At 46.6% G+C, this 21,173-nt stretch overlaps 1 protein-coding gene and 1 pseudogene across 1 annotated transcript in view; one reads left to right on the plus strand and one right to left on the minus strand.

The window, feature by feature from the left end:
* The window catches only part of LOC134848596 (putative uncharacterized protein DDB_G0286901), a 24,344-nt pseudogene extending 4,834 nt beyond the window's left edge, over positions 1–19,510 (minus strand).
* Positions 1–21,173, plus strand: part of LOC134848245 (surfeit locus protein 4-like) — a 284,837-nt gene that overhangs the window by 113,376 nt on the left and 150,288 nt on the right. The gene's annotated exons all lie outside the window — the stretch shown is intronic.

Consider the following 21,173-nt stretch of genomic DNA (forward strand, 5'->3'; position numbering starts at 1 on the left):
CCATAGTTGCAACTCGGAGCGGTCTTCTGTTTGTCTCTGTTGTTTTTCTATCACAATCTTCGTTGTTCTCGTCAGTGCAACTATTGTTGTTGTGTTGCTTTTCAGCTCTTCTGCCAAAATGGCCACTTCTGACGTTTCTCAGAAATGTTACGTCATCACTTCGAAAATTTCAAATTTCAAAATACCAGAATATCTTGACCTTCACCGTTCTACTAATCATCCGAATAACGTCGTTAATCCTTCAAAATCACTAACTCGGAAGGCTCGCTGCTAAAAATTCCTAAACGGCAGAGATTGCATTTTGTCCATTCTGGTCGAATGTCACATACTCCCCGGACAGTCCGGTCAATGTCCTCATTGAATCTCGCAGTGCTCGTAAAATAGATACAGTGTCATCGAACAGAATTTACAAAATGCACGAAATTACTTTTATCCACGTCACATCGATATAAATGGCATCATACCACATCACTATAGCCTTCAAATTCTTTCATTAATCTGCACATTGAGGATATGACCTAAGATAAAACATATTTTCCGACTTCCAATGTCAATGTCCCGATTAAAAACTTTTTCTCTTAGATTTAAAAGGTGTTGGTTTGCAGGACAGTCCTGCCAACCAACAAGCTAAAATTATCCTACTATGCTTTTTCCCTTCGGAAATCTTGCTTGTTATTGTCCTGAATATTAAAACTAAGAAACTCTGTGGTTAGAAAGAACAATTAAAAAATCTCCCTCTTCGAGAGATTACCCAAGCCTTTCATGTCACCACAAAGTGATCAGTTCTCCTAGCTGATTAAAAACAGTCCTGTAGGCTGGAATATTTAAATATAATCCTTCACTCAAGCCTTTCTAAATAAATAATAAGTAAGTGTCTCTAAAGCCACTCAACTAAAATCAAAATGCAAATTTATAAATGCAACAATTTCAAAACTCAACTAAATGTTTCAGTTTTCAATTACAACTTGGTTGCTTGGTTTCTCACTTGAATTTTTTCACACACATAAAACAATTCTAACTTTTTCTTCATCACTCCTTTGTTTTTTTCTTTTTTCGTCGTTTAGAAGTTCTAAAACTTCTAACTTTTTCTAATTTCATCTCTTTTTGCATCTTGTTTTTCGGCCATTCGTCAATGTTCAATTTCTTCCTACTGTGATACTGACTCTGCACTCTCAGTTTCCGTATCCTGCAACACGTCGTTAGCTATCCTGACGCTGCTGGAAGCCGTCCTCCAACACTTCTGCTCTTCTACCCTCTGTTTGCATCAAGGTAGGGGATCCACGTTAGATTCTCTGTTCCTGCAGAAGCTGTTGTGGAGACACAAAGTCACATTTCTCTCCAAATCTTCCTTTAGCATCTCTGCCTTCTCCTTTCCACTACGTTCACTTGTCCTGGAAATTCTTTTCACAGCGGTGGTCACTGCATTCCGATGAGTCACGAGAGCTCGCTTGAAAGCTCCTGCTGCAATGTCCAGCTGATATTCACTGTACACTCTGCCGTGCTTCGACATATGCTTTTTCGCATATTCGTACGACCATGCAGTCATGTTAGCTCTGAACCATGGCATCAATCGTTTTCTTGCCCATATCTTCTTCACTTCCATCGGAATGTTTAGAATTTTGCACATTGTCTCAAAAAGATCTAAGTCATTTAGACAATCTAATTTCCGCAACTGTTCTCTCGTCGGTGCCTCCTGTCTATTGTTCTCTCTTACGTGAGCTTTCAGCCATCGTATCGCCATCATAACTCCCACTATCACTATTGTTATGGGCTGTGATGAGTCTGGTAAACCCATGGAGAGCAGCTCTCCAGAGTCCCAAATCAACATCAGATTACTACGCATGGAATACCACCAGGTCTGCAGCAAGCAGTGGCAGGGAAACTCGTCATGTGTCAACATGATGCTCCTCCAATTACGTTTTCCCGAAGCTTCCAGTAATGGTTCCACTTCCATCATCACTCGGTGGACTTCATCATTCTCGTCTACTGTATTGTAATCTGTGACAGTTGATCCTCTCTGTTTCTGTCTCTCAAAGTCACTGAAGTTCCCGCTCACATATCCCATGAACTTCTTTCCTAGTATTGACTCCAACTCTTCCTTGGTTCTCTCTGGAACTGCTGTGAACATCTTACATATCAACTCGTAAGACTTCTCGGACATCCTCGCCAGTCTCACACACTTCGGCACTGAGAAGGCTTGATCCACGATCGTTCTCGTACTCTTTACGTCCACAGCTACGAAATGTACAGGGTATCTGCTCTTGCACATTGGAGCCAATGTTGAACCCACCAAATATCGTGCTCCGGACGGTCTACAATCGGTCTCACTGTGTCTGATGTTCATTTCCGTCTCGATTGCATCCCTCCATTTTCCTATGTATTTCTGCTCAGTCTGCAGAACTCCTGGGAATACTTCTACACTGATGGCTGTGACTATCTCATGTTTCTGTTCTAGATTCAATAGTGACTCTAAAGAACTAAACATGCTGTAGAATCCTAGTGCGGTCACTAGATTCACCTCGGTTCCTCCATGGCAATCTGCTATCAGTTCCGTTTCTGTTCTTGCTTTCATCACTACGTTTCCAAACAATACCGTCAATTGCTTGTGTTGTTTCTCCGGGGTCTTCACACAGTCCAGATCTCCACAAACGTGACCCTCCAGTCCACAGACTTCCGCCAGACAGCTACCAGGTTTGACCCAGGTTTCTGGTCCCCAGCCAGGCAACTCCACTTTATCTTCTCCATTGCTCCTAGAGGTCGTTATCATCACATTATATATGATGTTGAGGTCACGCAGGTTACAGTCTGCATTCAGTTCCCTCTGCACGTCTTGTGTCGCCCGTAATATTGAGTCAGCGTTGGGACTAGGACACCATGATGGCCTCATCAATTCCCACACTGCCATCAAGCTCGTTCTCAGTAATTCATCTGAGAATCCCAAACCAAACTCCACTCTTCTATCAGATTTTGGTACGGAAGGCGCAGTCACCTCGTCATCCAAGACCAGTCCCAATTTGGCCTGTGGATTGTTAACGCTCTTAATCGTTACAATTCTGGACGTCCAGAATCTTAGCAACACCGCCTGCTCGTAATCGAAGAAGCAATCGCGTATGTCTTCACTCAGGAAAGGGTTGTACGCTATCCCTATGATCCCGGATACGTAGCTATACGATGTCTTCTTGATCGGTCCACAGTATTCACTGGATTTCGGCAGTGCCCCCATAGATTCTTTAGCGAGTCTCAGCTCCTTGTTTGAGAATCTCCTGATTTCGTCTATCTTTCTCATGGGTTCTAATTCCTCGGGTTCTTTCATGTTCACCCTCATCGGTTTACTTTGCTGCATATCCAGGAGTGCTAGCAAGAATGAGGCTTTAGCTCGCTCATCGCCTTCCCTCAACATCTTAACACAAGTGTTTAATGCAGGTACTGAAATCTGTTCTATCAGGAATCGAATGAAACAGAGAGCGTTTCTCCGCTTCGCACACGCTACTGCTGCTCCGTCCTGGACTATCAGATCCCTCAGGTTCGTCTTAAGGAAAACCTTCTCTTCTTTCGACCTCTTCCTTTCTTCTGAATCATATTCTTCGCGAGTCAGTCCCATCATGCACCAGGCGAACCTGAGTTGTAACTCTGTTCTTACGTAAGGTACTGCCGCTAGAGCATGTATTCTTGGCGTAGTCCTCATCTCTTCTTCGGAGTACCTTAATACCACTGCTTTCCATGGAAGGCTCACCAACTGCTACATCGTTTCTGCCTGTATCTCAGACGACGCTAAAGTCCCGTACGCCTTCTGCTTGAGGGTGGTGCCTTGCAACATCGTTACCAGATAACCCTCCATGGCTTTTTCGTCTTCCAGGGCCATCACATACCCTCTAGCCGAGTTTCGGTATTCTAACATCTCCATGTATCCACCGGTGGGTTCATCTATCGGTACAGTCTCCGACACTGTTAGTCGGTTATATTCCACTGGTATTAGTTGTCCTGCGACACTTCCCTTTCCGTGATTCATGGGAGATGGCTTAAAGTCTTTCATTTCGCTCTCTCCACATTGGCTGAGTATTTCCATTTCCAAGGTTGCTCCAGTCAGAGTGCGGTCACTCCTTTTGGATTTATAACCTGTTGACTTTATCCCCGCCATGAGAATGGGTGGCACCATTGCTATATCAGTTAACATTTTATCTGTGCCAGGCAGTTGATGATCACCTTGCCCCAAATCCATGACCTCCTCGACTCGTTTCCTTTTCGCTGAGTTAACAGCTTTCATCGATATCTCTGAATCCACCTTCGTCTTTCCGACTCTCCTCGGCATCACTCTGCTGCCTAACTTCATTTTCATTGCATTGATTTTATCAATCACCAATTTTGATCGCATCGTCCATCTCCTGGTTCTTGACAGATACACCACCTCTCCTTTATCGTCCTGCGGTGTCATCTTGATGGGAGAATTCGCTTCACTTTCATCAGTGGCCGAGTCGATCAACAACTCACTCAGTCTCCCTTCACACCCATCAAGCTTGTCAAGGACTTCCCTCATCAAGGGTTGGTTGAGACCCGTTTTCAGAATGGACTGGGTCCCATAGTTCTGAACCACGGTCCAGACTTCTTCCATGAACGCCACTCTGTCCAATTTGCATCCCGTCCTACTCTCGTGGTCTCGGTGATGTACTTCCCATTCTTCTTCGGGCAGCGTTCCCAAGAAAGGTACTCTGGCTGAGGCCTCTATTCTTCTCCTCCTAGGTGATTCCATGAGGATTCTCTGGCCGTTATTTCTTGAATTGCCAGGAGAGCTGCTCTCCGGCAAATTCCCTTTCATTTCCATAAAGGCTGACGGAGGCTCCAGTGTCGAGATGCCTTCATCCGCTGGCTCAGTCGTCTCCAACGTATCTGCATTGTTTTCAAGATCACTGAAGATATTGAAATCCAGGCTGGATGTTCCTCCTGTCGATGCCCTGTCGTCTTCCCCACCAGCTTGATCTGCATCTTGTTGCATGGATTCTTCGGTTTGACGGCTTCCTCCCTGTCCGTCATCTCCTTCTGACATATCCTTGTTTGAGCTCGAGGGTCCTTGTTCATCATTGTCGGCTCCTTCCGGAAATCTCGGTATGATCAATGTACCGGCCGATCTATCTTCCTCTTCTCCATGGACCACTTTGATTTCCTCGCAGCCGAAGGGTGCTAAGAAGGTTCTCGTCTGCAGTATTCCTCCCAATTTCAACTCCTGTTTCACACTAGTCAGGATTAAGGAGGCTTCAGGCAGTTCGGCCCTGCCTCTCATCCTCATCGGAGCTAAGCCTAATCCCGTCCATTCCTCGTCGAATTTCCAGGCTTGGGAGTCGCGGCGTTGCTTATTCGCCTTCTCGTTGCTTGATCCGTATATGCAAATCGTGTGTATTGTAACACGGCGGCATTTCTCCCTACAAAGTATGGATCCATCGTTCCCATGAAATTCCCTACTCTCCTTTCATTGGTTTCGAATGCTCTCAATCTAGGAGTTTGTACCACGGAGACTGCTCCGAGCAACATCCTTCTTATCAGAGGGAATTCAGGGATTGCCTCCGGCAGCTTCTTGTAATCACCCCAGTCCTTCGTCTCTTCTCTCACTTTATGATATGCTGCAGTGAGACGAGGCACTCTGGTTATTTCACCATTCGTTTTATCATAGGGTCTCAGATTCCAAAGCTTCGGAAACACTTCGATGTGTCCTCTTTCTACTTCTCCCATGCGATCACGGAAGTGATCGTCAAAATTGATGACTGTCATCTCTGGCTCCGATATTTTCGTAAACAACAGATCTTCACTCATGAGCTCCCGCAATGTGTGCTGCTCACACCAGTTCAGTGTACTACCGTTCACTGCTGATATGAGGTTCAGGTGCAGCACCGACCTCCTATATGCTTCCACTTTAACGTCAGGGAACGCAAACGTGACTGCTGGTCCATAGATCACCGTCACAAACTCCGTGACTACTCTGATCAGCGCCAAAGGATCGGTTCTCATAGCCAAGCTCAGATCGGTTAACAGGGGCATGCCTCCAACATGTCGTCCAACATCTTCCTCTCTTTCAATCGTCTCGTCTTCTACCGTTCCAAAGCAATTTTGTTGTAAGAGATACTGGATAAGAGTGTGTCTCAGGTGTCTTATCTTGTTCCACGAGTACGTGGATTTCTTCATATCTAAGTTCCTCACTCTCTCTCTCTCTCATCTGCTCTGGACAACGTGTCAGTTTCATCAAACCTCCCAAGTTTCCGTGGGTAATTGCAATCAATGTCAGAAGTCCGTCTAGCCGCAGGTTCTGGATTCCGTCGGTGAGCAGTATCGCCGGTCCTTTCACGAAACTCTCTGCTCCAAATGTCACGAACAATGCTATTAGTTCCACTATCGACACTTCCACTACTGCTTGGAGGAATTCTTTTATCAAGTAATGCGAGACTTTCGGGTAAACTTTTGCCAAGAAGGACGCGTCCATCCGGCTCCCAACCCTTCTAGCATGCTGTCTGTCCGTTCAAAGCCCTCCTGTCTCTTCACTTCCTGGGTCCAGAAGGTTTCCAGAGTAATCTGACACATTCTGTTCACAAATTCAGCGGTCTTTTCCCCGGCATTTTCCGCCAGGTTCACCTCCTTCAACAAGTAGGCATGTATCTTTGTGATCATCACGGGGCCTTGCTCAAAAGCGTCTGCACCAAATGCCGCTACTCTAGGATTCAGGTGTAGCCACTGGTTGGCTTCCGGCTTGGTTCTCAAAACCATCGCCTCCAAAAGAGCTCTCGTCTCTAGTGAATTTTTCCTTCTTGTGTTTTCACCTGCCACTTCCATTGCTCGGAACCATAAGTCGTTGGACTTCGCCGCGATCACTCGATGGTCGTCGTCTACTCCTGGTTTCAGTTTGAGCTGTCGACTGAAATTGGACAGTTCCAACCCCAGCACCTCGTCCAACACTAACATGTGTAGCGCATGGTCCTTGAATCCTCTCATCGCGTTTGAGATATCTGACCACACTGCAGGTAGTTCAGCCTTGAGTGGCCTCAGGTTCTCCATCTCTATCATGCGATTCGGGGCTGATATGATCACGTAAGGTCACAATCGCATACACAAATTTCAGTCCATCCGGGAGATGTGCATATCCCGGAGACAACGCAAATACTATTCTCGGTGTCACTTTGGTGAACGACCCCTCCTTCGTCGCATCCACCACTTCACCCATCGACTCAAGGATATCTTTTATCGCGGGCCATACAGCGTTCTCTGCCGTTGTAGGATCTCTGAGTCTGCTCAGAAAACCTCTACTGTGTAGATGGTCATTGATGCCAGCAAACACAATCGTAATTGGGTTCATGTCCGTCTGCCTTTGTACCCCTATAGCCAGAGATATCGATTGCAGTAGGTCCAGGTCGACCGCTGCCAACATTATGACGTCCGGCCAAAACAGTTACTTGGAGGTGTACACGAACTCTGAGTTCGCTACTATCATAATCTTGGCCTTCCTCATTTCTGCTTTATCATAGGCGGCGAAGATGGTCTCATCTTTCTTTATCGCTATCAATCCGCCGTATCTCTGGGCATCACCATCTTGATTCACTAGTTTTGGGTATATTCTCTCCTTCACATGACCAGGGGGTGAGCTTAGTTGCTTGAACATCTTCACATGTTGTCCGATCGGTGCCCTTGTCACTAGAAATCTTCCAGGTCTCTCTTCTCGATTCCCTTCGTCATGATTCAACCTCACGTCTTGCAATGGTCTCGCGTTCACTGGTCTCATTGTGTTGTTGGAGGGCAGTCCCTCTAGGTCAGCAAATCTCAAGGCCGTCGTGGAGCTGAAATTTATGCTAGCGGCTACCAACCAGTCTACGCCGGTTATCGAGTACAATCTGCTGACGGATAGCGTCGCTCCATTCAGCATCCTCCTTGCATCTTCGATGAAGCTTACCCTCTGGAGATCCAGCTTCATTAGGTCGTCTTTGTATACATGCCAGGGAGACGGTATGGGTCTTGACAACATCAACGAGCCTCTGCCCGGACGTCTCTCCTCTCGACTGGTACTTGTCGTCTCCGATCTAGTGTCCGATCTAGACGTGCCGGCTGTCTCTTCGATTGGGTTGACAGGTCCTATTCTTCTCCTAGGATGGATGGTCCTCCTCATCGGCGCTTCTCCCAATCGATACTGTACGTCTGTCCTTTGACCTGGTTCGCTGGAGCTCTGTTGCCTGTAGTTCGTGACGACCGGGACCGTACCCAAGCGTGTTTCCAGGCTAGGAGGCACACAGGTGGTAATCACCGCGTCACTCGCCGTTCCTTCTTCCTTCAGCACTCCTGTGTCAAAGAGTTCCGCTTCTAGTTCGTCCAACCGCTCTTGGAAGACTCGATTCAACCAAGCTTGCCCTTCGATACTGTCGAAGTGGATGCCGTCCGTGGTCAGTCTGGCCTGATCCATAGCTCTCAACTCATGCTCGATGTCCATGAGGATCATTCTTCCGGCGTTTCGACTTGCGAGGTTCCTCAAGATGTTATTCCACCTGACGACTCCCTCGTTGTGCCTTCTTCCTGATGCTGTCAGGCTTCTCGTATTCATTGGCACAGTGCAAACGGTCAGTACCGCGCAATTGAATTTCTGCCAGAGGGTAGTAAACAAACACACCATCATTGACTCCCATAGTGCTTCCTGCTCATCTGAACCTCTGGAGATGTCATTCGTCCCAACCCAGATCATCACATTGGGGATCCTCCCTGGATTCATCAGTTCCACCATTCGATATAACTGGGCTATCGTCGCGCCTCCAAAGGCCATCACCGTGGTGACCCACGAAGTCCTCAAATTCGACAGCACTCTAACCAAGCTGTCTCCCAGTATCAGATGAGATGTCCCGAGTGGTGGTTGCTGCAGGTTCACTGCCAGGCTCCAAGTCGCTCGATTGAAGCAGGCCCTCGGATCTGTCTCCGTGTCGTCGATCGTTCCATAGGGTGCAGTCACCCCCGAACCTGGCGCAATCTTGTTAGCGACCAGTCGTCCAGCTGTCTCTATCAGTTTCCTCACTGTCTGTTCCACGACGGGGTCACCCAAGGTGTCACTAGGATCCGGGATTGTTACTCGATTTGTCTCTGCTGGGAGCCGTGTCTCCGTTGTTTGACTCATTTCTCGAGGCATCAAGAGCTCCATCGGGGACTGCCCACGAGGAATATTCCTTGCAGGTATCACTTTCTCCACGGCCGTTGTCAACGCCATCTGTTCCGATCGCTCTTTGTAGTCCTGCCTCAAGCGCTCAATTTCTTGACCCTGCTTTTTGTTGCAGTCTTCGAACAATTTTCTCCACATATCTCGATCTTCCTCCATCTGGAGCATACTTTTGGTCATCTCGTCCAGCTCCTTCTTCGTACTTTTCAGTTCATTGTTCATCTCATCCAGATCTTGCATGGTTTGGTTCGTCTGAACCTTCTGTCCTACTTTCGCCCTTTTTGGTGGCACAGCTGCTCTCAGTGGTGAACCAGACGAGGCCGCCTCGCTGTTCATCTCCTGTTGCATTCTCGTCAGCCCAGGTTTGGGCTTGGAAAGCATAGGCATCTCACCTGGTTGGTAGGTCCTAGAACTTCCCAATCCAGGCTCATTCGCCAAGTCACTCCCTGAGAGAGCCCCGTTTTTTCACCTCATCACTCTCATGTTCGGGCGGTCTAGTACTCGCCTTTCTCCATATGCTGCCATCAACAAGACTTCCGTGGGGCGGTCCCCACGGTTGTCATGCCCCAAGATGTTGATCAGGGCTGTCAGCAACATGACTACCTCTGGGTCCTCCAGAGCGAAGTCTCGATCGATCAGCCGACGATAGATCGCATCTACCATCGGTCCCACATATGCCTCTGCCAGGTCCATTAATTCATCCAAGTTGAAGTTATCCATTCTATTCTTTCAAGTTCGATTCGCTTTTGATTCAAAGATTTGACTCAAGTGAGTAATTAAACGATCAATCAGGATCTAGAAAAGAGGTCACGAATATTACACCTGTCAGTTTTATCTTAACATATATCGCTAAAATGCTAAAATTTGCTTAAAAACAGTTCAGATGAAAACATATTTATCCTAAAATTTATTGAAATCATTTGGTCTCTAAAAATTTGGAATTCGACCTAAGATTGGACAGTCCAAACTTTGGATCTATTCCTAAGATCGTCATTCAGTTGTTCATGGTCACTAACCCCTTCTTACCCACGATCTTAATAACCTAACACATAACATAACATAACACACATATCACACATTTACATACAACTTAGTCTTTAGCCTAACACTCTCTCGCCTGTCGCTCAGCCTATACTTAAGTAATATTTCTTATGTAGATATACTTGTATATTCGTATCACAGAATATCACGTGTACAAGCGCGTACAATTCCCGAGGATGCAGTCTTTCTCTGTTTGGATCGTACACTGGAAGCGAGAGCTCCTTCACGTCCATTTCCACGAGGAAGTCCCTCAGCCTCGTCAAGGACAAGACTAGGTTCTCTGGGTCCACGTGCTGCTTCTCCGTCGCCCTCGTTACCAAGAAGCATAGGTATTTTCCCGGTATCTGCGACGCCGCCGGAGGTAAGGCCGCTACGCCCCCTATCCCTGGTCTTTGCTTCCAAAGGAATTCCACGTTTTTGTATTCTCTCTTAAAAGCTGCCGCTAACGCTGTCCTAAAACTCATGTCTGCTGTGATTGCTATCGCGCATGTTCTATTTGTGAGTATGAAATCACTGTCTGTTAGTGTTATGTTACTTGAATATTCATTTGGTAAGTTAAAATATGACTCAACTACCCTGCCTATGTCAGGTTTCTTAGGTTCTTCGCCTGTTTCTGCTTCTAAGTTTCCTGTTTCTCTTGCTATTCTTAATTTTTTTATGATCAAGTTTTTAGTGTGGGTAAGTCGTACCCCACTACCCGGACAAAAATATCCGTCGACGTCCCGGTCGATCGCATACCGGGTATCAAGCCGCGGTTAGAAGCTGGAATGAGTAGTCGTCCTTCCTGGGCAGCCCAGGAAGGATCATCTCGTTCGGTCTTGATGTACTTCATGCTTTCACGATCTACGTCTTGAATCGTGACGCTGGTCTCCTCAGGATCCGAGGTCGTTTCATTCAGCCACTCTAAGACACGCAGGTTTGTCAAGTCTTGTTCATATGACTGCTGTTGCTCGTCGTCGAATTCTACCTCGGGTTTCGACCAGTCGTCAACCCACTCATCGTCGTGATCATCGACTATGTCAATGTCTTGTGACACAGTTATTTCCTCTAGACCCACTACTTCCTCCCTTATCTTCTTTAGATCTATCCTATCCGCTACAAAGTCGTCACCGTAAGGATTGTATTTCTTTCTTGGTCTCGTCCCGTCCTTCTGACGAGTCTGTATCGTGAACGGAAGATCCGGTTCCAAGTTCTTGGGAACCTCTATCTGTTCGGGATCCTGCCAATCTTCCTCTGCGTAGGGTAAGGTTTCATCGTCCGCTTCGATCTCCTCGTTTGGATCCAGGTCCAGCGGTGTATCCGTACCTTCCTCTACGACTCCGTTTCCATCGTCCTTCTCCCTGGTGCCCTTTTCATTGACCTCACAAGCAGGATTCATCATTAGATAATCACCTTCTTCCATGTCTGCAGGTATACACCAGTCTTCTGTCGATGGATTGTGTGGCTTGATGAGTAGTGGGCGGCTCGGCCAGTACTCAGTCTATAAAAGCGTCCCTCCTGGTGCACCTCTGTAATCATGAAGGGTCCCCTCCATTTTTTAGGAGCTTTTTCGTCCCTTTCGGTGGTATAACGTTCTGAAATACCCATACGTAGTCTCCCACCGAGTAGGCCTTTGCGCCAGCTGCTTTCTTGTCGAATCTTTTCCTCTGCCTTGCCTGTGCTTGCTGAGTATTTCGTCTACACAAATCGTTCAACTCCTGTTGGCGTCTGATCACATCCCTCACGTAGACCTGTGGGGACGTTTTCTTTCCCTCATACTCTGGGTAGAAGAAGGTTAAGGGTAAAGACTTTTCGTGTCCAGTTAGCATCATGTGTGGACTGACTGCAGTGGTGGAGTGTTGCGTGCTGTTATATGCTCCCATCACCTGTGGAAGGTATCTGTCCCAATCGGTCATGTACCTGGAACAATATACTCTCAGCATCGACACTAACGTCCTATTCTGTCTTTCCACTAAGCCATTCGTCTGAGGGTGGTATGTCGTGGAGTGAGCCAGAGCGACCTGTGAGCGTCTCATAAGCTCTTTCGTAAGCTCTCCTACGAAAGCTGTTCCATTATCCGATTGAAACGTCATCGGACAACCATGTCTTGCTATCCACGTATTGATCAGGTGGTCGCATGTCTCTTCCGCCGAGGCAGTTATGCAGGGCACGGCCTCTGCATACTTCGTAAAATGATCTATCATGACCAGCACCTGATTATAACCATTGTCTGTCATGCATATCTTTTGGTGATCTATCTGCACCACCTCGTTGAATTCAGACGACTCGATCGATTGTAAAGGAAATCGCAACTTCCTTGGATCCTTGACTTGTTGGCATGACAGACATGCTGTTACCCACTTCTCGCATGCTTTTTTCATCCCAGGCTACTCAAAGCGCTTCAGGATCCTCTGATATACTTTGTCGATCCCCTGATTGCCCATCTGATCATGTGACCTGAATAATAGCTCTGTCTGATAGAGTTGCGGTAACACTATCGCATTATACTTGTATAGGACTCTGTCTTCCTCCCTTCTTTTGCAAGCCACAATCCCGTCCTTGTTCAAATATAACCTCCCTTCCTTCTGCATGAAGTATTGTCTCAAGATGCGATAACTATCTTCCTCGAGGTCCCCTTTGTCCGGAGAACCATTCTCGATCCACCTTTTCAGGTCGCTTGTCATGCGATCATTTCTCTGAGCCCTTAGAAGATCCGAGAGTCGGTATCTCGCCTTTAAGTACGTCTTCATGACCCTCATCTGACTATTCAGCTCGTTGGGCTGGTGTGTGTCTTCTTCCATCTTAACGCACCAAATCCTCGCCAACGGCTGTGTTTCTTGTTTAAACGGCTGAAGATGAGTCCTGACTACCTCTTTCTGCCGATCCAAGTCATCCGCTGCGTTGTCAAAGACTCTTTCGCTTGGTATAAGGCAGCGATCGCTGTCATGATCCTGGTACACCTCTCTGTCCAGATCCCTTGCCCGAGTTCCACTAGTAGTGTGCGGATCGCTAGTTCTGACAGTTCTGATCCCGAGCTCGAGTTCCTGTCTGAATAGGTGTCCATTCCTGAGTTTCGGGAATTGTCATCCGTTGAAGAGGTTGTGCTGGAGACTGCACGGTCCTCCAGAACATGTCTGTGCCTTCTTCGCATCCATCTGAACTCCGCGGACAAAACCTTGTTCTCTATGTCCTGTTTTCCATCAGGAATTTTCTCGTCTATCTCAGACTCCCCGGACAAACTTTCTTGTCCCGGGTGTTGATCTTGTGATCGCTGATTTTTCTCATCATTCGTCTCCCCGGACAAATAGTCTTGCAGCAGGTTTTGTTCTGCCTTTTCACCTTCCTTCTTTTGATCCACAAAGGTGACGGTTTTCCTTCGCGTACTGCTCCCTTGTTCTTTCTGTTTGTAAGAAGTACTGGTTAAAATCTCGTGGGGTATTGAGGATACTAGTTGCTGAACTATTGTCCTACAATCCCTCTCGTTCTCTTCGTGCTGTCGTCTGGACGGCATGATCTTCACTTTCTCACTCACTGTTAGCGACGCCACTGCTGCTGTCCACTCGGGATCATCTCTGGTTACTTCTCTTTCTAACAAACCACCCAGCATCCGCATCACTTGCGGTGTGACTTGCACCGTTTTATCCAATAATGAGAGGCTGTTTATGATCATGCGAGAGAGTTCTTGCTGGACCAGATTCGAGCGCAGCAACAGATCCAAGGGGACCGGGTCCTCCTTGGATAGGATCTTATCTCGGCTGCTTTCTCTACAGGTAACTCAGGATGCCCTGGAATTGGATGTCCAGACTTATCCAACCATCTCGTTAAGGGAAGCGCTTCATAAGTTTCTTTGTTCAGAAACAAGAATCCCTCCTTTATTTCCGCCTGATTGGCCTGCTTCTGCTCCAACCTTTCATAGAACTCAGTTTTCTTGCTGAGGCTGTCAGCATTTTGGTGTTTATCACGCAACCTATGTTCGATTATCATATGGTAGCCATCCAATCTTACTATCCATCTACCAATATAACTCTGATCCATCGAGTAGGTCTTCAACCAGGATAACGCTCTGTTGTCCACGCGTAACTTGAAGGGAGCGCTCCCCAAGTATGCACGGTACTTTTCCACGAAGGTGAACACTGCAAACATTTCTGCCTTTGGTGCGCCGTATTTCATCTCTGTGTCACTCAAGACCTTGCTGCCGTATGCAATGGGACGGAGAACTGTTCTTCCGTTCCATTCTTGCTCTTGATGCAAGATTCCTGAGATGGCCACTACCGATGCGTCTGTGTCAAGAACATACATGCCCTTTTCTGTAGGCATGCCTAGCACTGGCGCTCCGCACAGTTCCCGCTTTATGTTCTCGAAAGCAACCTGTGCCTCATCGTTCCATTCGAACTTTTTCCCCTTGTTGCGCATCAGCTTCTGCATCGGATACACCTTGTCTGCATATCCTTTTATGAATTCCCGGTAGTAATTGGCAAACCCTAGGAAGCTCAGGAGCTGTGTGTCCGTTCTGGGAGCTTTCCATGTCAACACTGCTTCCACTGCTTCCGGGTCCGGCCTCACACCATGCCTATCCACCATTCTTCCCAGGTACTTAATCGAATCCCTAAGGATTTCACATTTCGATGGTTTGCACTTCAATCCTGCTCTTTTCATGCATCCAAAGACCTCATCGAGCCTATCAATGTGGTCTTCCAGGGTCGGTGTCGCTATGACTACGTCATCCACGTAACACATCACGAGATTCCCGTACTTCTTGGTCACTCTCGTCAAAGCCTGAGCCATCAGTCTTTGAAAAGTGGCCGTTGCATTGCACAAGCCGAAGGGCATCCTCTTCCACTGGTACAATCCCAATTCGCACGCGAATCCGGTCTTCTCTCTGTCCTTCTTCCGCAGAGGGACCTGCCAGAAGGCAGAACCTAAGTCCAATGTGGTGAAGAACTTGGCATCACCAAGCTTAGATAGGCTCTCGTCTATTCGCGGTATCGGGTACGCATCTTTTATTGCAATCTCAGCTGCCCCCCTTTCTTTTTCCCCATTACTACCCCGCAAGCCCATGGCGATTTCGAGGGCTCTATCATGTCGTATTCAAGCAACATTTCTATTTCCGCTCGGCACGCTTCCGATTTGTGTGGCGTCATTCGTCTTGCGCCTTCCCTATGGGGAACGGCGCCCTCTTCAAGTTCGATTTCGTGTTCGACGAAATTACAGCAACCGATATCTGCCTTATGTTTTGAAAATACATCTGCGTTCCGATTTAGGAGGTCCCGCAATTTTTCGAAATCTCCCTCACCTATTTTCCCTTTTAAATGTTCTATCTCTGATTCTAGTTCATATGACGAGGGGCGTTCCGGAAAATTCGAGCAGCTTGATAAGCCGTCGTCCGTTTCGGATTTCATTCAAAACAATTTATGAATAGATTTTAATTCATTAATCCTCTTTAAAATTTTATCTTTATTGGCATGATAAGGACAGTCTTTCACACTATGTTTCTTCAAGTTTTGTGTCTCCTCATAGTCGGTCCTCATCGTCAAAGCGTAGCCAAGCTTCTTTCCACGCTGGGTTGTAACCGTGGTGTCCAGTGTGTTCAATAACACACTGACACACAGTCCGTTTCGCGTTACCGAGAAGCTCCGGCCTAAAATCACCGAACTCTGACTATTTGGATTCGGTACTAAGCAAACCTGTTTACTATCACTTAACGAATTCAAATTTCTCATTCTAAAAATTGCCACCACAGCTTGTCCTGGCTGTAGTTTTACTTTTCTATCTAAAAAAATTGGTACCTTGTTTTCGTCTGTTATTATCCTATTAATTGGTCTCTTAACATACTTCCGGTCCAGGTTTCTAATCCGTATCAGACCGTTGTTCAAGTCAATCATCACGTCAAAATTCCTGACAAAATCTCTGCCCAAGATGAATTGGTCGGCGTCGTCCAAATTCTCTACCACCAGGAAGCTCATCCAAAGATCCCGTCCTCCCATGTGGAGGACCGTTATTGGTGTTCTTCCGGCTACGTAAATAGCTCCTCGATTGGCGGCGGCCAGTCGGAAATTCGTTGGAATTAGATCTTCCCGCGTGAAGCCCATTCTTTCTCAAGTTTTTATCGGCATCACACTCACTACCGCTCCTGTGTCCAGAAGCCCTGTGACTCCGATTTTTGTTCCGTTGGTGTCGAGCAGATGTGCGGTCACATCTGCTTCATACCCAATGTGTACCGCGTCTTGTTCCATCATGGCGTCATGGCCTATCCTGCGGACTTTGAGTTCCTCCTCACCCAAATAGATCTGCCCCATTTGGTCATCATCTGTTGTTACATAAGTCCTGGTGTAGATACTGATTCCATCCACGTTCAGCATCTTTTGATACGGCCAATAGACCTCTAGGTAGCGCCCATGAAGTTTCTTCATGCGAGGGCCACCCGTCGTTAGTAGTGCTCGCACAGCTCTCGACTCGGTGCGTGGCTCCACCTGCCTCAGATAATCTGCACATGTGTCCAAATGCATCAAAGTGAACTCGGATGGTTCACTCAGATTTCTGATCACCTGGTGTCCAGCCACTGAGATTATCGACTGTATCTTGCTTCCTTGCGGCACCATGCCGAACCTCTGACCGGAGATCACATTAAGTTTCATGCTCAAACTGCTTGGTGCTTTAGTTTCTTCGAACTCCGTTGCTTCGAAGGTATTCAGTTGCTCCTGAAGTTTCTCATTCTCCAGTTCAAGTTTCACTTTTTGTTCGATCTCTTTTGTCACCAGTTCCTGCTGCACTCTATTTAGAGCATCCCTCGCGGCTGCCCTATAATCGATCTTGAAGTCATCAGCCGCAGTTGTTGGTTCCGGTTCACGTGTCTCCTCTGTTACCGCTTGCATTTTCTTTGCCACCAGCTCTTGAGGTTTATCCTTTCTGCGTGCCTCCGCTTCACTCAAAAGGCGAGCCTTGCTGGCTTTCACTCCTGATAAAGCTTCTTCATGTCTTGGATGCTTGATGTCTGCCACTGCATCCCAGAATTGCGGACAATCTGATTTAAAATGATCTTCCAAGTTGCAAAAGAAACACCTTGGGCCGAATTTCGCAATTACTCCTCTCATGAAATCCTCATGGTCCAATTCTGACGCATCTTCGTCCACGAGGTTAAAGCCTCTGCTTTCATGCCTTGTTTGTAAGTTGGGCATGCTGACACATGATGGTCCGTTGAACTGCAATTGGCACAAGAGCGTCTCTTGTCCATATCATCCCTCGGTTTGTACCAATTGTTCCCTTGGTTTGCTGGTCCATTGTTAAAATTGCCATAATTGTTCTTGTAGTATCCAGATCTCGAAGGAGGTTTCAACAAAAGATACTCTTTTGACTTGAGCCTCAACTCATCTGGTGTTGGCGCATTGGTTGATAGTGGTGTGTAATGCGTTGCTAGCATCGTTCGAAGTTCATCATTTTTCACACCATCGATGAATTTTGAGGCTAAGGCCAGGTTCATCCTTCGGTTTGACTCATCCGGTTGGCTGCGTCTTCTCAGCATTTCCAAGTCATCGAGAAACTTGTCTATCGTTTCATCTTCTCGTTGCCTCCGTTTCTCGAAGCGCATAATCGCTTGGTGCCCCTGCACCCCTGATCCGTAACGGTTTAACAAGATTTTGAAGATTTTCTCAGCTGTGTCACGCTGATATTGCTTCTTGGCCATGACACAGTTCAGGGCTGTCCCTTCCAAGTTGCTGGTGAGTCCTCTTCCTCGAAATGCAGCTTCATTACCTCTATCCAGGTATCGATACAGCCATCAGATTCATCTTTATAGCATCTTGGTTTCTTAAAGACTCTTCTGGACTTCTCACTGCGTTCATTGGTTCTGGATAACCTTGTAAGGAATGTCTCCAAAGACCTGTTTAGGGGTTCAAATGCTGTGGCCATTGCCGTAGCATCCCTTGAGTGTCCCGCCTGAGTGTCCTCACACCTTGTCAAAAGCTCTGTATGCGGTGCATCCCTGCAATCCGAATCGCCGTGAGTGTTTCCAGCTTGGCCCACATGACTCCTCCCCGGGCTTGCATGCCCCCTGTTACCGGAATCACTCCTCCCAGTCGCATGTGTGCCTTGCGTTGGTCGTTCATTAGAGGTCTGTCTGCTCCCCGTTGAACTTGTTCTACTGTTCGGGCCCCATGTTCCATTACCCCTTGTGGCATAGCCTGATGAACTGCCCCTGCCTCTAGTGGATCCATACGTCTTCCTCTTTTGATGTTCATTGAAGTTCACCCTCGGCTCTCTGCTGGGACCTCCCGAGTTCGGTTCTCCTTCTTTTGATCCACTCGTGCTGCTTAGTAGCCCGTCCAACCTATCCATGATAGCCTGAGTTCGCCTCTTCATCATTGCGTCTATCTTTGTGTCAAGAGTCCCAAGAGACTGCTCTTGCTGAATTCTTAACTTCTCCATGTCGTCTCTTAAGCGTAACTCTCGCTGTTCCGCTTCTCTTGTCATTCGCGACAAGTTCTTCGCCATATGCTCGTCCGTTCTTTCTTTCAAGCGTTTTTTGTTCCTGCCAACTTCTTGTCTATTGCGGTTTATTTCTTCCCGCAGACTCTCTCTTTCGATGTGAACAGCCCTTTCTAGTTCACTCATTCTTATGGACATCTGTTCATTTTGTTCTCCTAAACTGTCCACTATGTTGTTTAAGGCTTCTTCTAGTGCTACCCCGTTATCCACGGGTGGCGTCACTAGTGGCGGTGTAACCCTGTCGGTCCCAGGTAGCTTCGTGCTGGTCGAGATCCGGCCCTTGACTCTCTGCCTCGACGTCTTTTCATTATCTACCTCAGGATCCGCCAATGCGTTGCCTAGCCCTCTGTTTCTACTCTCCCCAGTTTGCAGCTCTGAATTTGTCATAATCGCGAAGTCTCTTGACTGGCCTGGTGTGTTTACCTCTTTGCTTATCGTTCTCACTACACCAAATTTGCCCATGGTTCCAGTCTCTCTTCCGACGTATGCCTCATTCTCATGGGTCGAATTATTGAGGCTGACTTGAGACCCAAAGTCCACTTGCTCTTCTTCGTCCTCCTCCTCCTGGGATTCACCTACATTTCCTGCGCCCCCTCTAATGGTGAATGAAAAGATGTTTCCTAAGGTGTTCCTCATTCTTTCTGAGAACGATGATGACGTTGTTTGTTTCTCAGTTCCGCCTGCCATCATAGTGTTGTCTGTTGGAGATCTTCTAGTTGCCGCTATTTCAGTTGAGATGTCGGACAGTTCCGACATCTCCTCTCGATCCAATGTCCCGGTGGAAGTGGCAAAATCATGGCCTTCTTCCTCTCCCATCCAGTCCATGTACTTCCTGGTTGTCATTCATGACTTGGTCTGTATTGACCTCCACTACCAACATTTCTTTTCTCTCTTCTGAGGTCTTCTGACTTCTCGTTTCAACCATTCTGCCTGAAACCGTCTCCCCTTTGTCGGTCCGGGCTCGTTTGATCGAATCCACAAAGGATCGGTCATCGTTTTTCTTTGCTTCTCAGGTATGAATTTCCTAGAGCTATTACCTCGTTTAGGTATCCTTGACTTGTCTAGACTCATTCTCTATTTGTCACTTCTTAATGCCTATACACTTAATTCGATTGCTAGTGATCTTATAGTCTGATTACCAATAATAATGACACAACACAATAAATTTCACAAGATTATATTAAATAGTGACCACGAATCCCTGTATGTTATCAGAGTAAGGTTTGTATATAATTTATTCACACTAACCGATTATCGGTCGTAAGATTTGAGAACTAGCACAATATGATGTTATCAGTCAATTTAAAAGATAGTGTACTCACTACCCAATCAAGCACAGTTTATGTAGATTTAAAATCAAGAACAAAAAAAATATATAATGACAGAATATGAATGCCTCTATGAAAAAACGTATGTGTATTGTACTTTTAGTCGTTCGCAGTACAATAGTCGAACTCGTCTTTTAAAGAAAAAGCTTTCCCTGCTCGGTGCTGCACCAAACAGACAAAACTTTGAAGGCAGTAATTTTCTCAAGTGGGCGTCTATTGCACCCACCGAGTACTGTGTTACCTATCTGCCTTCGGACTGCCCGAGCTAGACCTACTAAAATCCTCAGGGCAGTCATTTTTTCACAAAAGCGTATTATGTTACAATCCACACCAATGAATCACGCTCTTTTTAGTATAGGTTTAGTGTCGCGAATATCCGAGTTCGGACCTGTTTTGTTTTGGTCTGGTTCTTATTGAAAGAGAAGTTACCAGTGCATTCACTGATTCCTAGCCTGTCTGCTAATAACCTAATACCTCTCACTTTAGTCTTTCTTCCGTCTACCTAAGTCCTTTAATAAAATAATACCCCTCCGGATTGGCACAAATAGGACCCTTCCGGACTAACAAGATCTACACCCCTCCGGATTGGGACCCCTCTGAGTTAGTTAATATAAGACCCCTCCGGATTTGGACCCCTCCGAATTAGCAACTTTAGGAACCCTCCGGATTCGGACCCCTCCAATTTGAAAAAATTTTTTGACCCCTCCGGATTGGGAGCCCTCCGGTTTTGTAAAAGTAGCTTTTCGGAGATCTCCTTCTTTCAACCTATACCCCTCCGGATACGTTTTCCGATGCTATTTTGCTTTTTTGATTAACTAGGAAGGGTATGTAATGCTTTCCTAGACCCTTCCGGATTGAAGTTAAGCCTCTTATTTGACAATTCACGCTAACGGTGAAGGGTCTTATCGCTCGCCTAACTTCGGCTCGATTAAGGTTTTGCTGTGCCTTTAGCCTTCCCTTTTCGTCTAGAACAGCCTAAAATTACTTTATTCAACCGCTATTACCTTTTGGTAGGGGTATAAGGGCTCTTCTAAAAAAATTTATAAAACGTGAAGGGTCTACCCTCCAAATTGGTGAATTTGCTAAAAACAATATCAAAAAATTTTCACGCTTACTTTTTCGAAAAACTTTTGTCCCTATCAGTAAGCTCAGCTAATTTCTGATCTATTGATACCAAG

The sequence above is a fragment of the Symsagittifera roscoffensis genome, chromosome 6 (assembly GCF_963678635.1).
Source record: "Symsagittifera roscoffensis chromosome 6, txSymRosc1.1, whole genome shotgun sequence".
NCBI classification, from domain to species: Eukaryota; Metazoa; Xenacoelomorpha; order Acoela; family Convolutidae; genus Symsagittifera; species Symsagittifera roscoffensis.